We start from the raw sequence: 6,129 nt of genomic DNA, 5'->3' as shown, positions 1-6,129 counted from the left end.
CCAAACAAAAATAGAAAAATAATCCTAAGTGTCAACCCTAACTTTCAACCCTAACTTTCAACCCTAACTTTCAACCCTAACTCTTCTCTGATTGGTTAGTACCCAAATGAGTCACATACCTAAATTTTCGTATTCCCCTATAACCCTAACCCTAACCCTAACGTTTATCTCTATGGCAATGAACAGACCCGCTTATTGCCCCCTGGTCCGACCCCCCAGAGATGGACTCCAACTGGACAAGCACAGTCTCACCAAGTATGTGGAGGGCACTGATCGGATTGACATGTTTCTAAGGAACTTTGAAACGCAGTGCCGGCGGTACGGGGTGCTTCCCCAGCATAGGGTTGCACGCCTGGACCCGCTACTCTCCAGCTTGGCTAAACAGACTTTGATGGCGCTTACAGAGGAGTTTGCTGATGACTATGACCACCTGAAAGAACTTTTGCTGTTTCAGCATGGTTTTACCCCTGAAGCTTACCGGGGTAAGTTCCGGCTGGAGGAGAGGCACCCTCAGGAGACCTATGTCACTTATGTGACCCGCATGGCTTTGTATGGGTTACACTGGGTGGAGGGCTCTGAGGCCAAGACTTACCAACGCCTGCTGGACCTCATCTTTCAGGAGCTGCTCATGCAGCAGTGCCCGCCGGCGGTGAGGGCTTTTGTGTATGATAAAAAGCCCAAGACCTACACCGAGGCGGCGAGGATGGCAGATGACTATGTGGTCAGCCGGTCCCAGATGACCGCCAAGGTACCAGCCAAAGCGGTAACCCCACCGGCGCCGGCCAAGAAAGCTGTGAGTACCCCCCAGTGGACCCAAAAGCCGCCTGCGGGCAGCGGGTCACAGAAGGCGGGAGAGCTCCGGCATGAGCGCCGGTGCTACAATTGCAACAGCACTGGTCACATCAGACCAGATTGCCCGGAACCCCTGCGTTCCAACGGACCCTATCGAGGGCAACGCACCCCAGCTGCAAAGCCGGTAGCCCGCGTGCGGGTGGCTTCCACCAAAGAACCAGGACCGGTCATGGAAACAACTCCCAGCGAGACGTCCCATGTCACCCCTACCCCGGTTTCTTCAGTGCCTACAGCCAGGAGCGGAGGACATCACAGCGCAGACCTGCAGCAGACGGACGGCAGGAGCAAGCATCTCACCCCGGTCACAGTCGGTGACCGGCAAGCAGTTGGCTTACTTGATTCAGGAGCTGCAGTGACCCTGGTCCGACCTGATATGGTCCGGCCAGAGGAATTGATCCCAGGCCCTGGGATACAGATCACTGTGGCTGACGGAGAGCCACGTTTCCTGCAGGTGGCCCGCATTTTTTTGTATTGGGGGGTGGGCAAGGGTGTGCGGGAGGTGGGGGTTTTACCAGGTTTGGATGCTGAAATTCTTTTGGGCAATGACCTGGGACCGATGACCTGCACCTACGACCGTGTGCCCCAGCCCGCTGCAGTGGCGGCGGTTACCCGGAGCCAGACCGCGGCAATGTCGGCGGTGGCCACCCCAGTCCCCCAGCCTTTGGGACCAATGTTAGCGGAGGGCACAGAGGAGCCCAGGGAGGTAAGCCAGGATCAGTTGCAACCACAGGCTGACTTACTGTTCCCCCTTACCGTGTCCCCTTCCCCTGACAATGACATGACTGGGGGGGGGGCAGATTTAGGAGCCCAGTTTAGGGAGGCAGTGAAGGCAGACCCTACCCTGGCCGGCGTGAGACTTCGGGCGTCCGAATCTCAGGCAGGGGAGGGCACTGAGCGCTGCCTATGGCATAAGGGACTCCTATACAGAGAAGAAGGGAACCCGAGAATAGAGAAGGGATTGACCGGTAAGCGACAGCTAGTAGTACCCCAGGGGTACCGACAGCAATTGTTACGGGTAGCTCACTCTATTCCGTTAGCGGGACATCAGGGGGTCACCAGAACGCGAGCCCGGTTATTGCAGCGTTATTTCTGGCCGGGGGCATCCAGGGATGTGGCTGATTTCTGCTGCTCCTGTGATGCCTGCCAGCGAGTAGGTAAGGCGGGCGACCGTGTGAAGGCACCCCTGAGACCCCTACCGATAATAGGGGAACCCTTCCAGAAGGTAGCGGTGGACCTGATAGGACCCCTCATGATTCCAAGCAGGTCAGGGAAGTGCTACATCCTCACGGTGGTGGATTTTGCCACCCGGTACCCTGAGGCGGTAGCGCTGGGCACCATAAGTGCCAAGACAGTGGCAGCAGCTTTGCTGAACATTTTTGCTAGGGTAGGTTTCCCTAGTGAGATCCTAACTGATCAGGGGTCGCAGTTCATGAGTGAACTGTTACATTGTCTCTGGGATGCCTGCGGTGTACAGCACCAGCGCACTACCCCTTACCATCCCCAAACAAACGGATTATGTGAGAGGTTTAATGGTACCCTGAAGCAGATGCTTCGGACCTTTATAGAGGCGGAGGGGAAAGACTGGGAGATTCACCTGCAGCACTTGCTGTTTGCATACCGAGAGGTACCGCAAGAATCTACAGGCTTCTCCCCCTTCGAGCTACTATATGGCCGCAGGGTACGTGGACCTCTGGACCTCTTCCGTGAGGGATGGGAGGGGGAGACTACTGCTACTGATGCTTCAGTGATCCAGTATGTAGTAGATCTCAGAGACCGGTTAGAGATGCTTATGGGGGTGGCCCAGGACCACCTCAGGGCTGCTCAGACCAAGCAGAAGCAATGGTATGACCAGCAGGCCCGTAGCAGAGAATTCATCCCAGGACAGCAGGTGCTTGTTCTCAAACCCACTCGGGAGAACAAGCTGATGGCTGCCTGGTCGGGACCGTACCCGGTTATCCGAAAGGTGAATGAGTGCAACTATGTTGTACAGGTAGCGCCTGAGAGGCACAAGACATATCACATTAATATGTTAAAGGAATACAGAGCACCGAGTATGGGAGCAGTAATGGCCATTTGTAGCCCACTGCTGGAGGATCCGGCGAGCAATGCTCTGCCTGATCTCCTAGGGGAGGCAAAGCAAGGAAACACTGTTGAGCAGGTAGAGATCGGGGCACAGTTGAGTGCTAGGCAGAAGGGAGAAGCCAGGGACATGCTAGCTCAGTATAGCGCCCTCTTCACTGACATGCCAGGGACCACACATCTCACCAAACACCCAGTACACACAGGGGACCTGCAGCCTCTGCATAAGCACGCTTATAGAGTGTCAGCAGAGGTCAAGACAAGTATGGAGAGAGATTGAGGAGATGCTGACCCTAGGGGTAATTACTCCGTCCCAGAGCCCTTGGGCAAGTCCAGTAGTCCTAGTGCCTAAGAAGGACAAAACCACCCGGTTTTGTGTGGACTACCGGTTGCTCAACGCTGGGACGGTGTCAGATGCTTACCCCATGCCCCGCATGGATGAGTTACTAGATGAACTCGCGGGGGCAAAGTATCTGACCACCATGGATCTGAGCAAAGGCTACTGGCAGATTCCCCTGACCCTGGAGGCTAGGGAGAAGTCAGCATTCATCACTCCAAGTGGCCTCTATGAGTTTTTGGTGATGCCATTTGGGATGAAGAATGCCCCGGCTACCTTCCAACGCCTGGTCAATAGGTTACTGGAAGGGATGCAGAGCTATGCCAGGGCTTACTTAGATGACATTGCTGTCTTTAGTAATTCCTGGGAATCCCACATAGGACATGTAGCTGCGGTGCTGGATAGAATCAGGGAGGCTGGGCTTACCTTAAAACCCACTAAGTGTATGGTAGGTATGGCAGAAGTCCTGTACTTAGGGCACAGGGTGGGTGGAGGGCATTTCAAGCCAGAGCCAGCCAAGGTAGAAGCCATAGTTCAGTGGCCTGTTCCAAAAACCAAGAAACAGGTCATGGCCTTTTTGGGCACCGCAGGGTACTACAGGAAATTTGTCCCACAGTACAGCGCCGTGGCCAAACCCCTGACTGATCTGACTAAGAAGCAACTGCCTGTGCTTATTACCTGGTCTCCTGCCTGTGAAACTGCTTTCCAGGCACTGAAAGCTGCGCTTGCTGAGGCCCCCATCCTGGCTGCCCCAGATTATACCAAGCATTTTCTTATTCAGACTGATGCCTCAGACTTTGGTGTGGGGGCTGTGTTGAGCCAGGTGGGGGACGACGGCAAAGAGCACCCTGTGGTGTATCTCAGTCGCAAACTGCTCCCCAGGGAGGTGGCATATGCCACCATTGAAAAGGAGTGCTTGGCCATTGTGTGGGCACTCAAAAAGCTCCAGCCCTATGTCTATGGGAGGGCTTTCACGGTCATTACCGACCACAATCCCCTGAGCTGGCTACAGAGGGTATCAGGGGAAAATGCCAAACTGCTGAGATGGAGCTTGGCTTTGCAAGAATTTGAATTCACCATTCAGCACAAAAAGGGTAGTGAAAACAGCAATGCTGATGGACTTTCACGCCAGGACTATCCCTCTGAGACTGAATTCATTAATGGTGCCAGCAGTGCCCCACTCCCCGTCAGGGCCAGTGGGCCACAGGACACGCATTAAGAAGGGGAGGTGTAGAGGGAGAGAGGGGGTGGCCCGGTATTAAAGGGGTTGCACCCCATTTGGCCACCCCTGACCGCACCAGGGAGACAAGGGGTTAACTGGGCTGAGGTCCAGAAATGTGATGTAACCCTTGTTATGACATGTAAATGTATTTTCCCCTGTTCCATTGTAATGTCTGGTTACTCAGTGTTTGCATCACACACACACTAGAATCCATCCGGGAGCACAAGGGTTAATAATTCTTTAATGATTATAGCTCTTTGTGTAAGTTTCCCGCCTTTTCGGGCACCATTTTGCAGGTCCCCATTGGCCGCCATTAGGGCTCAATGCATTTCAATAGGAATTTGTGCTGTTTTCGTCCTGTTTCCTGTAGTGACCAGCAGGTGGCGTCCGAGAGGGAGAGCGGCGGTTTCCCATTGAAAGTCAATGGGCTCATTGACTTCAATGGAGATGCCTCGAGGTAACCTAGTTGGCTGCCGTCCAGACCGCAAACCGCAAAGCGGATACAATGTCCTTCAAAAGAGCTAAAATCACTGGGTCAAGTTCAACGTCAATTAGCGGGGAAATAAACTGTTTTAGGGCACCTAGGGATAAAATTCTTTTTGCCCCTAGTTCCTAAGCGTCCCCCCACTCGACCACCACCGGGTCCCCGAATCCTGGACCCCCGATAAGGGTCGAACCAGATAGAGCGGGTCGCGCCATAGGCTTTGCCGGCGGCGGCAGAAACGGCTCAGAAAAATGACTAAGTGAGAAATGCTGAATTTTAGGAATCCATATCTCCGGTTCCGGAGGGTTCAGCGGATCAGGGTTTGGGGTATCTGTAGCCACTGCTCCGGCATCGCTGCAGAACCATCCTTGACCCGCTTGGACCAACCCGACGGAGTATGGACCCCCTTGAAGTTCGGGACTTTTCCCATAAACTTCAATGGCAGAAAACCCCCATTGACTTCAATGGCGGCGATTTACCATTGAAAGTCTATGGCGGAGCTGCCCGTTGTTTTCAATGGGGATTTAGTGAAAAGCTGAGATTTCTTTTTCAATGGAGATTTTTGTATTAAAATGATTTAATGTGCATTGGTGTAACTCCGGTTTCTTAGGTCGTAGCAAGTCGCTTTTTGGACCATATGGTGTCCCAGTTCTGGCAATGCGAACTGGGAAGTTTGGACCTGCTAAACCTAACGGAACCGGATATTTTAATACGTTTATGTTTTATGCTTAATAGTGTATCTTAAGGTATGGACAAAGACCCAGAAGAGATTCTTTTGGGCCATAAGGTAGCAGATGGCCCTGGGGACGCCGCTATGTCTAGGATTTAAGTGCTGTTCAAAGAGTTTTATCACCCTCACTGTTTATCCGAAGCCCAAACCAGGGCAGGTCTTAAGTGTTCCAGTTAACACCTTTCAACAAAGGTTTTCCTGCCAGAACTCCAAATGGTAGACTGTCTGGCATTCCTGACGTAAATGTGGGGCTTCAGAAATGAGACCCCCAGAGTTCTACTGCGCATGTGCCAACTAGCAGGGGGGCATGGGTCAGAATGCTTTCCCACGTTAGTGAGTGGCTGGAGGTAATTGGAAACCAATCCCCTGTGCTTAAGGTTAAGAATAGAAGGAGAATGGTTTATAAACTGCTGTCCACCCATATA

The sequence above is a fragment of the Ascaphus truei genome, unplaced genomic scaffold (genome assembly GCF_040206685.1).
Source record: "Ascaphus truei isolate aAscTru1 unplaced genomic scaffold, aAscTru1.hap1 HAP1_SCAFFOLD_1729, whole genome shotgun sequence".
Taxonomy (NCBI): domain Eukaryota; kingdom Metazoa; phylum Chordata; class Amphibia; order Anura; family Ascaphidae; genus Ascaphus; species Ascaphus truei.
This window is presented reverse-complemented; position numbering follows the sequence as displayed.